General features: G+C 36.4%; 1 protein-coding gene and 1 long non-coding RNA gene across 11 annotated transcripts in view; one reads left to right on the top strand and one right to left on the bottom strand.

Moving 5' to 3' along the window:
- The window catches only part of PEMT (phosphatidylethanolamine N-methyltransferase), a 191,682-nt gene that overhangs the window by 131,708 nt on the left and 44,689 nt on the right, over window positions 1–15,285 (bottom strand). The window lies entirely within an intron of this gene.
- Window positions 1–15,285, top strand: part of LOC141501128 (uncharacterized) — a 35,647-nt gene that overhangs the window by 2,991 nt on the left and 17,371 nt on the right. The window contains exons 1-3 of one of the 4 annotated variants that reach the window (XR_012472148.1): window positions 2,294–2,383; window positions 3,332–3,397; window positions 4,155–4,231. This is a non-coding gene — a long non-coding RNA (uncharacterized LOC141501128). Of the gene's footprint in view, window positions 1–2,293; window positions 2,384–2,933; window positions 2,989–3,270; window positions 3,398–4,154; window positions 4,232–15,285 lie in introns of those variants that run through there. The other 3 variants (XR_012472149.1, XR_012472147.1, XR_012472146.1) reach the window with 3 other exon arrangements.

Genomic DNA, 15,285 nt, shown 5'->3' with positions numbered 1-15,285 from the left:
AATGGTCCCAGCAAACTAAAGCTTTGTCCTTGCCTGGGGCTACAGGCACCTACAAGAGGGCCACATCAAATAATCTAATGTCCCCTAGTTCCTGACATTAAGCAATAGTTATTTCCCTAGAAAAATGATCTGTTAAGTGAAATTCTAAAAATCAAATCCAACTTAAAATGCATTAGAGGAGCTCTATAATCAAAGGAATTTCACTGGGAATTTTTTTGTAAAGCAAGAAACTCTCCTATTAAGAAAATAAAAATACTTTTAATTTATTCATTAAGACATGTTTTATTGGAATGGACTTGGAATTACCTGTTTTGTAAATTTAGATTTATTTATGTATCATGATCCTTATACACATACACAATCAAATTTATCTATTCATACCAATGAAGAACAGAAGATATTCTAAAATGGTGGGGAATCATATCTCTTTTGCTTTGGGACTGAGGTACATGATCCCTGACATTCACCCAAGCAAGCCCCTTCATCCAAGAAACCTTCCCAGATTAATTGCACATCCTGGTGACTTCTGTGGTTTGCACTTAAAAGCAATGTACCAGTTTCACTTGTATCTTTTGTGCATTTTTTCTTTTTCACTTTATTATGTAAGTACCTATTCATGTGTCTATATATGCAAAAGGGAAGGTCTTCTATTTTCTAAGCATCAATCAGTCACTGGAAAAGCCTAGCTAATTGGTGAGGATGAAGGAGTATGAGAGGTAGAGAAGGGGTAACAAGAGAATAAATGACACAATTTTTACCCATGAAGCAATTAGAGAACATTCAGTGCAAAACTATTAAGGGGTACTCTTATACAGTAGAAAGGGTGCTTACATATAACCATGGGGGGGGGGGGGGGGCTGAGTTTGGATTCAGTAATCACAACACATAATGAGTGACATGGGCTGTTCCATAAACAAAACACTCCATTACCAAGCATTCTCTCTTGCTGCCTGCCTCTCATGCCTGGATTGCTCTCTCCCCTCCACTCTGACTACTGACCTCTACTGGCTTCCTTTAAGTTCTATCTAAAATCCCTCCCAAGCCTTCCTTCCCCAATCCCTCCTATACCCAGTGCCTTTCTTTTATAATTACTTGCTGTTTATCCTGTTATAGTTTGCTTTCTCTGACTGTTTGCATGTTATCTCTACCATTAGACTATAGAATCCTTGAGGGCAGCAGCTGTCTTTTGCCCTTTTTTTGTCCGGCAGATATTATGTACTTAATGAATGTTTATTGAATTAAATTGAAGAGTCACTTCACTTCTCTGAGACTATTTCTTTACCAGTAAATTAGAAATGATATTTGTGCAACCTAATTCACAGGGTGATTGTGAATAAAAGTGCTTAGGAAACTTATAACCAAAACTATAGTGATCTTATTCTATTCTTTATCCTCCCATTCTTTCACTTATCTTCAATCTCTCTCTACTGGCTTCTTCCCTATTACCTACAAACATGCCCATGTTCCCCCATGCTCAAAAAGCCTCCCCTGAGTCATTCATCCCTGATAGTTATTGTCTCATAAGACTATCTACAATAGGTATCTCCATTTCCTTTCCTCTAGCTATTACACTCAAAAATCTGGGTCTCTGGCCACATCATTACACTGAAACTGCTCTCTCCAAAGCTTTTAACTATTTCTTAATTGCCAAATCAAATGGCCTTTCCTTCATCCTTATCATTCTTAACTTCTCTGAAGCCTTTGGCATTGTCCATCATCCTTTTCCCCCTCAATACTTTCTTCTCTCTAGTCTTTCAGGTCACCATTCTTTGCTAGTTCTCTTCTTAATAATCTGACCACCCCTTCTCAGTCTCCTTTACATCTAGGTCACTCCTAGGGCTCTGTCCTAGGTCTTCTTTCTTCTCCCTCTATATTATTTCATTTGGTGATAGCATCCACTCTCGTGCATTCAATTATCTCTATGCTAATGATTCTCAAATCTATCTAATCCTAATTTCTCTGCTGACCCCCAATCTTGCATATGCAACTGCCAATTGGATATCTCAAACTGCACATCTGTAAAACATCTTAAAAAGTCCAAAGTTTAAGTCTCCTCTTCCATATTTTCCCATTAATGTCAAGGGCACCATCAGCCCATCTAATCAAGTTCTCAATCTCAGTGTCATCCTTGACCTCATACTCTCTCACACATATATATCCTGCTCCCATATCCATTCTGTCACCAAGGCTTGTCAATTTTACCTTTATAAAATTTCTTTTCTATGTCCCCTTCTTTATTCTGACACTGTCACCATTGTGATACAGTGAGGTACTGAGGTCCCTTAACCTCAGACTTGGATGACAGGAGCCTGTTGGTGGGTCACCTTGACATAAGTCTCTCCCTACTCCATTCAGCTATCAATATGATCTTCCTAAAGTGAAGGTCTGACCATGTCACCACTCCCAGTTTATTCAGTAAACTCCTACAGCTCCCTATCACCTTCAGGATCAAATACAGAATCTTCTGTCTGGCATTCAAAATGCTTTATAACCTCTTCTTCACCCCCTTGTTCCAGACTACATATATACCTTATACTCCCCCAACGTCCATGGACTCTACTTCCCAGTAACATGAGCCTCTTTGTTGTTTCTTAAACAAAACCCTCCATTTCCCAGCTTCAGATATTTTCAGTGACTATTCCTCACATGTGGAATGTTCTCTCCTGAGAGCCTCCCTTCAAGTCCCAGCTAAAACCCCTCCTTCTCCTGGAAGCCCATCCTCATCCCTCTCAATTCTAGTACCTTCCCTCTATGGAGTGTTTTCTATTAATCATATATATAGTTGTTCTCCTCTCTTAGACTGCACCTAGAGAACAGGGGCTTATGTCTCTTTTTGTATTCCCATAGTACCTGTCACATGGTATGTATTTAATGACTGTATAGGGAAGTTAAGGCCTTATACCAAAGCTCATTTACATGGATGTGCCCTAGTCCTCAGAAAGGGTCATTCTGGGCCAGTGATAGCCCTGAATATTAGCAACTGAGCTGGTAAGATGCAACTAATCTGACTATTTTCAGGTCAAAGACCAAATTGAGGGAAGTAGTTTGCTTAATTAAGCTGCCTTTCAGTTAATCCTGAAAAAAAAAAAAAAGAAGAAAATATCTTGAGTATATTGATTGTACTGACATGACACTGATCTCTTGGTCTCCAAGCCCCTGGTTTGGGACAAAAAAAACCTTGTTAAGGTAAACCCAGATGAGGGCAAGCAATGCATTTACCTCACAGTGGACTCTTAGGATTACCTCTGAGATGTGTTACCTCAGCTTTACCTGTGATAACACACCCAGATAACAATCCAATTTCTCTAATGGTGTTTATATGCTTCTACAGGAGACCTATAACATGGCCTGAGTGTACCAAGGAAGAACTATTTCTAGCTAGAGGATACAAACTGAAGTAAGTATTAAAAAATTAGAATAATTCCATTTTTAATGTATTTATTTTGTAGGTAATACTTCTGTGTATGGAAGAAAGAAGAAAAAACAAATGTTAACATCTAATACCCAAGGGAGGGAGTATGTGTATAAGAGAATTGAGAATATACTTTACTAATGAGTACTTTGTTGTTGTTCTGTCTCTGTGACCCTATCTGGGATTTTCTTGGCCAAGATGATGGAGTGGTTTGCCACTTTCTTCTCTAGCACATTTTATTGATGAGGAAACTGAGGCAAATACAGTTAAGTAACTTGCCCAGGGTCTCACAACTAGTACATGTTGGAGGTTGGATTTGAACTCAGTTCTTCTGACTCCAGGTCCAGTATTCTATTTACTGTGCTACCTAGCTGTCCCCTACTAGGATGTACAAGGACATTCTATTCCCCCCCCCCCCCAAAGAAACCATCATCTTTCAGGAAGTTTATCTCTAGAAAAGATCCCTACAAGTCTGTTTGTCCATCTTTGCTTTCAAATAGGAATAAAACTGTTATATCACAGGATCAAAAAGATTTTAACCTGGAAGAGATTAGGCAACTTTTGAATTTACTGAGTTCAACAATGCCTGGCATTATGGAAATTTTTCTGAGCTCCCGGGAAGTGAGCTGAGGTTGATAACCATAATCAAAGTTTCTGGAATGTACTCTGGTTGCACAGGATTGTCCCTAGAGATCATTACCACCCTGGATTCAATTCCATCCCTGGATTTTCTTGTTTACAGTGCGCCAAGTTCCCAAAGTATGCTGTGTGCTGTCCTCATCAAGCCCATGAATCTGTTCCTGGATAAGTTATTCTAAGGTAAGTGTATCTACTTCATTTATTTAGGCTAGATAACCCACCTACTTCCAAAGAAGACAACACATTGCTTGGCACTTCTAACATCTCCAAGCATAACCTTCTCATCTGTTAATTAGTCATGAGGGTCATGTGAATAATTTGCATAAAATTTGCATTCATTGATTGGCTACCTAATATGTTAATGAGAAAAAAATGTGCCATGCTTCTCAAACACTGAATGAGTCAAGTTTGAACCTATTATTCATCACACACTGATTTACAGAGACCTGAGAAGTCTGGAACTTTCTTCTAGCTTACTCCTATGATACCCAAGATGCAACAAGATAAATAGTTTTGAACTAGAAAACCCTGTTCTTCTTAGATTTACGAAGGCAAAGTGAATTTACAGATTTGTGACCCTATGAACAAAATCTTAAGGAAGCCATGCATGCATTCTTACAATAGGGGGTGGGAAGGGATGGGAAGAAGGAAGGAAATAAGCAAGAGGAGGGGAGGAAAGGAAATAATCTAAGATGCAATGGGGATTCATTCTGCCTTCCCTAAAGACAAGACAAGTCACAAGGATTCTGGCAGTACCTTAAATAGGATTTCCCTAATTCTCTGCCTACAGAAAGAACTGGAAAGATAAGGGCTCCTAATTAGTACAGTCCTAAGTCCAAAAAAGGCCCTGCCCACAATTATACAGGCATGCCAGCACAAGCCATGGCAAGGTACACAAGCTACTGCTAAAAAATATCTTAGCTCAGAGGAATTAGATTGAGTTGAACCAAGCATAAACTTCTTGGCACTTACTACAGTTTGGCTTCCTACAAATTCTCTCAACTAAGAAATTACCTAGAGCTTTGGGATGATTTTCATTTGATGTTGGGTTATGCACACGGGAGACAAGATATAACAGTTTCAATATTCAATGTTAGACAAAATTCAAAACTTAGTATGATTACATGAATTAGTTCCCCTAGATGAAAGCATGTAGGAATGGAAGCAGATTGATGGAAATCCTTAAAAAGGGCTTGACTGGACACTTCCAGTTAATATGACAAAACAAAAGGTCAAAGAGGATCCCAGTTCTTCCATATCCACTCTCAACAAATTGCTAAAGGGGCACAATGAAGATTAATGACCAAGAAAAACAAAGAGAATCAGCAGTGAGCTCTGCCATCTCGTTCAAGACATCACAGGAAGGCAGCCTGTTGGACAAAGTAGTGACTCATTGCGGGTCCTGAACCCAATTTGCAGAACTTTAAATATTCAGAAGCTCTATATATACTGCTTATACCCTTTGACCCAGTGATACCACTACTAGGTCTATTCCCAAAGATGATTAGGAAAAAAGGAAAAGAACCTATATGTTCTCAGATGATTATAACAGCTCTCTTTGTGGTGGCAAAGAAATGGAAATTGCAGGGATGTTCATCAATTGGGGAATGGCCAAAGAAGTTGAAGTATATGATTGCAATTGAGTGATAAAAGAAATGATGAGCTCAATTATCTTAGAAAAAAATGGGAAGATTTTCACAAAATAATGAAGAATGAAATGGAAAGAACCAAGGAAACACTGTATACAGTAACAGCAATATTGTTTTAAGAATGAGTTTTAATTTAAGCCATTATTCACTAAAACTCATTCTATTGCAGTCATCCTTTTTGTTGAATTATGTAATGAAAATACTTGTTTTATTCCATAAACTTAAAAATAAATAAATTTACATTTCAAAAAATATATTCAGACAATGTAGGGGGAGGGAAGTAAGAGGGGAAAAATTGTAAAATTCAAAATAAATAAAATCTTTATAATTCAAAAAATATATAATACATAAATAATATATACATATATATTTTCAGAAGCTCTAAACTAGGACCCATCAAGGAAAGCAGAAGCCATTATAAACACTAGTAAACAGTACCTAAGGCTAGTGGGATCTCAGCATCAGAGACAGATTATATAGATCATTGTCCTCAGAGCCATTAAAGGGTTTAGGGCCAGCTTCATGACCACACAAACATGAGATATGGAAGGAAGAAAAGGGTCTGCAAGAGACCTGGAGCCAGTAAGATCTCTAACAATGGACTGAGCCAAATAAGGGACACAGCCGGGACCAGAAAAAATTCCTACTTGGGGGGACTGAGGAGACCTACAAGAATGACCAAAACAACATCTTTCATATTTAAGAAGCTATTTCCTACCCAGGGAAGACTAGACTATAAACACCATTGGATTCTAGTAGAAAGTAAAATATGATAAGGTCCAATGATAAGAGAGGGAAACAAAGTTTCATAGGATCTCAGAGGTAGGAGAGATTAACTGTGATGGAAGAAATTAGGAAACACTTACATAGAGCTGGGGCATCAATGATGAGTTGCCAAAATTGGGTAAAAAGGGTTAAACATCAGAAGCAAAGAAATCAGTTAGAAGGTTAATGTAACAATCAAATCATATATTTCGATGGTCTGAGCTTGGGTATTGGCAGTAGGTACAGAGAGGAAGGGATAGATCAAAGAGCCTATGGAGGGAAATGAACTGGCACATCTCACTGCCAAGAGAAGCCAAATTTCAGGACAAAATACAAGGCACAAAAAAGTCTTAATGTTCATGCCTTTAGAGGTAGACCATGTACATCCAATTTGTTTCTCATAATTGCCCAGCTCATATGCGAACTAAGCCTGCCTCATTATCCTCACAGCTGCAGCCAGTGCTAAGTTGGGATCACTTCATTTGCCACACGCTGACCTAGTCTCCTCCCTACTGGGGTTGTTTTTTTTCCTTTAAGAAAAAAAAGTATGCAGTCATAGTAGTTGGTGTCTTTAACCAAGTCCATGATACTCAAGTTTCTCAGTTAGTGAAAAATCCAGATCATGAAATGAATAGGCGAGAGAAGGCAACTCTGTTCTGAAATACATCCTGCTCCAAAAACACCACAAATAGGACTCCAAGTACACTTTTCAGCTAGCTGGTAATGTGGTCCTGTTCCTAATATGGTACCCAATGTTCTAAACTAGCACTGCCCATTTTAATGAAAAAAAAATGGGGCAAAGCACTTTGCACCTAGACCTGGTAATTTATTTAATAGGAAAACGACAATCTGTATGCCCCGAAATTGTTTTAAAGGTGATATTATCCAAATGTAAATGTCTCTTAAAAATCAATCCACACCTCTCCCATCCAAACCCTTAACCACAAATAAATTAGGAGTTCAGTTGCTTCGTTTCCAAAGCTACAAGAAATATGCCTCTTCCAGAAGGTCAGATCTCTTCCACCTCCCATAAATAGTATGAAAGGCAACCAAACAAATGGGGGATCTTCAAGGTTTCTCTTGGGAATTATTGAGAAAGGGCTCAGTTTGGAACCCTTTTTATAAAAATAAAACACTAAGGTGACATAAAAACGTTCTTCCTAACTAGTTAAAGAACATAATCTATTTCATACTGTAGACTATATCCAATTACTGGTGGAGACCAGTTGAAACTGTTCTCAAAAGAAAACTATAGAATTAGGATGGCATATCAGAAAAAGTGATAAATTTGAAGTCAAGAAGCTTGTGTTCAAATACTGGCTCTACCACCTATCACTCGTATGACCTTGCACGAGTCATTCTAGGTCTTATTTGCTCAGTGCTTTCCCTTTTTAAATTTCCTATTAATCCTATATAAAGTTTGCTCTGTATAGCTTTGTTTGCACATCATTTCCCCTTTTAGATAGAAGCTCCTTGAGAGAAAGATTATCTTTTGCTCTTTTTGTATCCCTAGCCCTTAGCACAGTGTCTGTCAACAGTAGATATTTAATACATATCTAATGAATTGAAAGTGGTTACAATAAATGCCCCAACAACCCCCTAACTCAGAAGATCTTTGAGATTAGAAAGTTAGAAATTTTCTGATCCAATCTGGCACACAGTAGGCTATTCCTAAATGTTTGATGAATTGACTTTAAATGTTCCCTCCCTTCCCTGAATTTTTCAGAGGGAGAAACTGAAGTCACCTCCCCCCTTCAATTGAAGTTAAATGAAGTAAACTATTTATAGCCACATAAATAGTTGAGATGATAGAGAAATGGAGGAAAAAGACAACCATAAAGAAGGAAGCAAAATGGTAGAATATCTCAGGACCTGGAGCACAAGTCAGTAACAGCAAGAGTATTAGATAATTTATACCATATTGGTTGATTGTAACTTACATGTAAAAGAACCACTATGGAAGACACAAAAATAAAGAAAAAACAGGTTCAGCCTTAATGAGTTTACAAACTAGGTGGGGAAACAAACCTTACAGACCAAAAAAAACCAAAAAAAATTAACTGGCAGTAGGTGTTAAGTGCTAATTAAGCAGTACAAGGAAATAATTACTATAAGAACTCAAAGATTTGAGATGGTTTGAGAAAGCTTCCAAGGAGGCACAAGGCAGTGGAAAGAGTATCTAAGTTCTAGAGACAGAAGACCTAGGTTGAAATCCTTACTGGGTATAATCTTAGGAAAATCATTTAATCTCTCTTGGCTTCTTTACTCATCTATAAAAGGAAGGAGTTGGAATAGACGGCCTCTGAGATCCCTTACAGTTCCAGATCTATGATTGTATGACCAGAACCTGGTCTCAAAGGTTAGGTAAAATTTAGACAGAGAAAAGGGAAGGGTACTATATAAACATACATTTTTTATATACAGATATGAAAAAATCATGTTTATATATATATGTTAAATAATAAATTATATATTTACATACATATAAACACACACACACACACACACACACATCATCTCAAAAACTTTTGAGCCTTACATGAGTGTCTGTCTGTGATTGTGCTTTTGACTTGTTGGTCTTGTTCCTTAAGAAAATCTAAGTTAGGGGCAGCTAGGTGGTGTAGTGGATAAAGCACTGGCCTTGGAGTCAGGAGTACCTGGGTTCAAATCAGGCCTCAGACACTTAATAATTACCTAGCTGTGTGGCCTTGGGCAAGCCACTTAACCCCGTTTGCCTTACAAAAACCTAAAAAAAAAAAATCTAAGTTCATGTGTTTGCTTTCTGCATTTATTAGCATCATGCTAACCACAGCTTTTCTGCATTGCAAATTGAGAGGTCTTAATAGTTTCAATTCCATGCTTATTCTATACTTGTATGAGTTCTCCCAGAGGGTGTGAAGGGGAGGAAAATCTGAACCCACCTAAAAAAAAAAAAAAAAAAAAAAAAAAACCCTGACAGAAATCCAATATCCCTTCACAAGGTGGTATGACTTCACCTGAAAAGAATATTAAATAATGGGTAGTTTCATAGACTACGCACAAATTGGGCAGAAGAACTCTGTCTTCCTGCTAGGTACAGTCTCAGTTCAAAATATCATGTTCTGTGTTTCTGTGTTAATTGACCCACTGGAACATTTCCCATGGACCTCCGAGGACAAGAACGTTTATGGTTTTGCTGTCATCCATGGAGGCCAACAACATGGTACAATATGATCTCTTCCTATTACAGGAAGTACTACCTCTTAGACTCTCAGGGGAATTGCCTTGTCCAACTTTTCTGTAGCACAGAATGAACCGAAAAGAAAGAAAAATTATAGGCCTATTTAGGGATTCACTGAGGAGTAACTAGGATGACAGTTAAGACTACTTCAAACTTAATTCTCCAGGCTTGTTTCATTCCATTCTTCCACTTTCTCATTACTCTTCATCTTTCAAGTTCTAGATCAGATATTAGTAGTTTCATGATTTCCTCCAAAGAAAGTGATGTATAGTCTACATCACATGATTACTAATAATTTTTATTCCTATCATGTGGTTATCATATTCTAATTTGTATGTATAAATGTCTTATCCCTGAATCATCCTAAAAGTAGAAAACATGTCTTATTTATTTATATCTGTAGTTCCCTCAGTATATTCAATGCATATAATAAGTACTTAAGGCATGATAGGGTCATAGATTTAGAGTGGGAATGGACCCCAGAGATCTTCTAGTCTAACTCCCCCCACCCCATTTCCAGACAAGGCAGCTGGGGCCCAGGAATGTTGAGATTTAACCAAGATCACAAGGAAGAAAGGTTTGTTTATTCAATAAACTTTAATGAATGAGAATGAATGAATGTGTGGAATTTTTACATCTCAGTTCTACTCAAAGGGCTCAGCCATAAACGTACACATGGGTTGCATATCAAGCTAAAAGTAGATATAATAGCCAGAGTGTAAGAATTAAGAATAATTTAAAAATTAAAAACAAATTGCTTTGAAGAGCTGTGAGTAGAACTTTACTTAGGGAATAGAGTCCCCAAATGGTTGATCAAGATTGTCCATTTAGGAATGTGTCAGGAATGATCATCATTGAGGAAAATGTTAGCATAATTGCTCATATTGCTAACAAAATTGCAAAAAATCTTGTCCATTGATCTAACAAAATATTTTTATAAAATGTAGAATGTATTTATGTTAAAGAAAAAACTTTAAAAAGTAGAAAAATGAAAGAATCCTTCCTTTATAAAAGATTGTCCATTTAATCAAGACCCACTAGATGAACAAAAGATTAGCAGCCATAGACAGTTTCCCCTATATGTGACCCACTAGCAAAGAAGTAAAATTAATGCCTTATTTAATTAGAAGTAATTTATTCAGAAAAATTAATTATCTATAATATTGTCAAGAATTCTAAATTTAAAAAAAAGAATTCTAAATAAAGATAGAAGTCCCAAAATCCAGGATAAAGTTACCTGAGCTTTACTCAAAGGAAAAACTCTTAAATCCTCACTCTGAGTCCACATACTCTTTAATTTACACATTTCTAGCAAATTTGGTTTTGTAGTTTCCAGATTATATCAGTTAAGAAACAAAACATTAGGAAAGAAAATGGAAGGAAACTGCTAGGAACAAATGGATTGATAGCCACCAAAAGTGATAGCCTGATGAGAGAAAAAACAAAAATTATAAAAAACAGACAAAAATTCAAAAAGCAACACAATCCTGGGGATATGAGGCAAATTGCTTCACACCTCAATAGTTCAAAGATATCATTATATCAATTGAGGTCGATTGCCTTAACCTTAATCAGTATATTACTGCAGGGAACAGTAGCTGGTGTTTTGTAAACTATCAATAAACTGAGAGAGTTATGAGGATCAAATGAAATAATATATGTAAACATTATCAAAACCTTTGTTGTTATTCAATCATGTCTGACTCTTTGTGACCCAATGGACCATAGCACGCCAGGTCCTACTATGCTCCACTATCTCTCAATCTTTATTCAAGTTTATGTTTGTTGCTTCCACGACACGGTCCATCTTATCCTGGGCCATCCCCCTTTTTCTTTTTTTTACCTTCCCTTAAAAAGATTATCCATTTAATCAAATAGCTATTTTATAATGACATATGTAATTGTCATCAAGAAAACATTATGTCTCTAATACATGTGACCTGAGAAGGTAGGAAAGCATATATTACTTCTTTTAAAAGCTCTGCTCTAATATGGTTATAAATTTAAAAAAAATACCTTAAAGATTAAAGAAACAATCTTTGGCTATTTAGAAAATTTACTAGTGTGAAAAAGATTCTTGTAACACTGGATAAATGAGGTACTATATTATACAAGTTACTGTCTTCAATTCTTCTTTCTCCTTAAATGCTCCAAATCACCTACAAATATAAATTATTTACTGATTTAGGGGCTTACAAACTAGACAAGAAAATACAAAATAAAGAGCAGTATACAATACCTTCTTTAAGTTATATGTCACAAATTACATTATTTACCTAAAACATCCTTGGGAGTGACAGACAATTAAGTTGTGTCTGAAAAAATTCAGCATGATTCCAAGATTTTATATGATTAGGGGTTTAACTGAAGGCCATCAATAATAATGCTTTACATTTAAAAAATACTTTATAACTTATAAAATATTTGAATGTCCTTAAATTAATAACAAGTTAATAACTTAAATAGAACTTAACATTATCTTAACTAATTGATATTCCTAACAATCCAGTTGTTAATTACAGAGAAAGAATCAGAATCCTGTTTTTATGACTTCTAAGGACAGTGATCTTTCTACCACAGGCCCTTTGGTTTGAGAGCTCTGAGCCTGGAGTCAGGAAAACCTGAGTTCAAATCTAGCCTCAGATATTGACTAACTGAACAACCCTGGGAGTGTCATTTAATCTCTATTTGCCTCCATTTCCTCAACCACAAAATAAGGATAAAAACAGCACCTCTTCTACAGAATTGCTATGAGGATCAAATGAGATAATATTTGTAAAGTGTTTAAGTCAGTCCCTGATACAACTTATTTCCTTTTCCTCCCTCTTGAGAGAGCTGTGTCAGGATGCAACGAAGGAAGATTGCAGTGAATGGCATAAAGACGTTGAGACAATAGTAAAAATCTGAACATCAATATTGAAAAGTCAAATTAATCTGGAAATGTGAATAGGATGCTATCACCCTCCCCCCACTAAGAAATTTGCCATGACTGAGCAGCTAAAGATAAAGCCTAACACAATGTTTCCCAACTTTTGGGGGCATAAGGATCCCTTTTTAATGTCAAATAATTTCCTGATATAATTAGTATCCACTGATTGAGAAAATAGCTACTACAAATTTGGTACTCCTTTTAAATGTATTTGTTTTCTCAAATGGTTACCTTATAAAATATGAACACAAAAAACTCTGTAAATGAAAGGTCATATTTTATTCTAAAAGGTCAGAAAAAAACGTTCCTCTTAAGCAGAAATGAAACACTGATAATATAAAATTGTGGACGTAAAAGCCATTATTCATGATGCACGTTTTTCGAGACCGATAAAAACGTCAATGATTAGTGCAATCTGAACTGTCAGAGCCCTTGTAATATTACTCAGAGCACTGCCTGCCCCCTTTTCTCATCCCTCATAGTCCCCCAGGAATCCTTACTTTCCAGGTGTTGAAACACTTCCTTAAAGTTTTAGGCAGATCTCACCACTGTTGACTATAAAAAGGGGCTAAGTATGTTGGTAGAACTGAGTACAATCATTTTACACACAAAAAAAAGTTACCTTTGACCCAGAGATTCTACTGCCAGTTAAGTCAAAAGACAATGCAAAGAGAAAGGTCCTGTATTCACCAAAATATTCAGATTAGCTTTCTGTGCATGTTTTAGAAAAGAAACAGAAACAAAAGTAGATGCCCATTGATTGGAGAATGCCTAAACAAACTGTGATACCAGAAGTACAACTGAATATTATTGCGCTTTAAAAAATGATAAATACAAAGAAGCATGGAAAGAGCCAAATGAATTGATTCCAAATAAGCAGAGGCAGGAAAACAATATACATGATGACTAGAACCATATAAATAGAGGAAAAAACACAATAACACAATCAAAACTGAATGTTGTGAAATTATAAAAACAAACTTGGCCCCAAAGAAGAGATATGAGAGGACATCTCTTCCTGCTCCTTTGCAGAGATCAGGGTCCTTGGGTGTGGAATATTATATACAATGTTAGATTTTTTGTTTGATGTGTAGATCTGTTTTGCTAATTTTTTATTAAAATTTATTAAATTTTTTTTATTAAAAATGCTATAAATCTAGAAGGGGAGGAGGAAAGATGCAAGGGAAAAGTAAGTGAGGTAATAATAAAAGAAAGCAATAAAAACAGTATTTTTTAAAAGGCTCTGAAATACAAGTCATATACTAGACTTTTCCCCCTCACTACCAAAAATCTATTTATTTTGTAATTAGCAAAGCATTGTGGTTGGAGGACTTCTGCTTTCAGAGTTTAAAATTAAGCCAATGGATCAGATCTCTATCCTGCCTCCACCCTGGGTTCATTAGGAACAGGTGTCAAATCCTTGTTGACACAGGGTAAAGTGTTCCGTGAACATAAAGTCATTCCAAGGACAGAGCATCATATCAACTTCCGATGACTTAGAAAAGGTTCTGGGTAAGATAGGCCTTATCTTGTTGCCTAAAATCCAAGTGGGCACACACACTCACTCTCTCTCTCTCTCTCTCTCTCTCTCTCTCTCCCCTCTGCTCCCAGTGCTTTAGTATTTTTAAAAAATATTTTAATAATTCAAAGACCTCTAAGCTCATCCGTGTGAATACTCGTTCCAACTATCTAGCTTCCCACTCCTTTTTTAATCTAAGGTCTTGAAAAAACTTGTGACCCAAAAATTAGAATATCATGTTAGGTTGATTTCTACCACTTTATTACATACATACATACACACACACACAACATATTTTGAAAATAATCTCCTTTTCTTTCTTTTTTTTGAATAATTCTTTAAGAGTCACTACATTCTAAGACCTAAACAAGTCACTTCCCCACATTATAGGTATTTCCTCTTATTCAATGACAATGATAGTAGAGTATATGAACTCTTAAAGTCTCTTCCAGCTTTATGATTCTTTCATTCCAAAAAAAAATTATCCCTAGGCAATTCTTGACTTCTTCACTACTTTTATTTCCTAATGTTTAATTATCTTCTTTAAGAGATGATTCTAAAGGGGCAGCTAGGTGGCACAGTGAATACAGCACCAGCCCTGGAGTCAGGAGTACCTGAGTTCAATTCTGGTCTCAGACACTTAATAATTACCTAGCTGTGTGGCCTTGGGCAAGCCACTTTAACCCCATTGCCTTGCAAAAAAAACTAAAAAAGAGAGAGAGAGAGAGAGAGAGAGAGAGAGAGAGAGAGATGATTCTAAATCCACAGATTAAAAACTGATCTGTCTTCTGAAGTTCAAACCTTCACATACAACTTGACTCTTGGACATTTTAAACTAAATGTTCCATAGATATTAAACTCAGTTTATTCAAAACAGAACAATCTTTCATCCCAATCCTTCCTTCTGACAAACTTCCCTCTTACTATTAAGAACACAGCCATCTTTCCAGTCATCTAGACTCACAAATTCAGGAGTATTAACCAAAAGAGACTCATCATCAACTCTTCATTCTCACTCACTCCACATATACTACTGCCAAATCTTGTCATTTTTACCTTCATCTTATGTTACAGAACCACCATGCTAATTTAGGCCTTCATCATTCTTCACCTGGACTACTGAAATGCTTTCTAACTGATCTTCTTGCCTTT

Source organism: Macrotis lagotis, chromosome X (assembly GCF_037893015.1).
Source record: "Macrotis lagotis isolate mMagLag1 chromosome X, bilby.v1.9.chrom.fasta, whole genome shotgun sequence".
Taxonomy (NCBI): Eukaryota; Metazoa; Chordata; class Mammalia; order Peramelemorphia; family Peramelidae; genus Macrotis; species Macrotis lagotis.
Note: the sequence above shows the minus strand (reverse complement) of the source record. Positions and strands in the feature narration are given on the sequence as shown.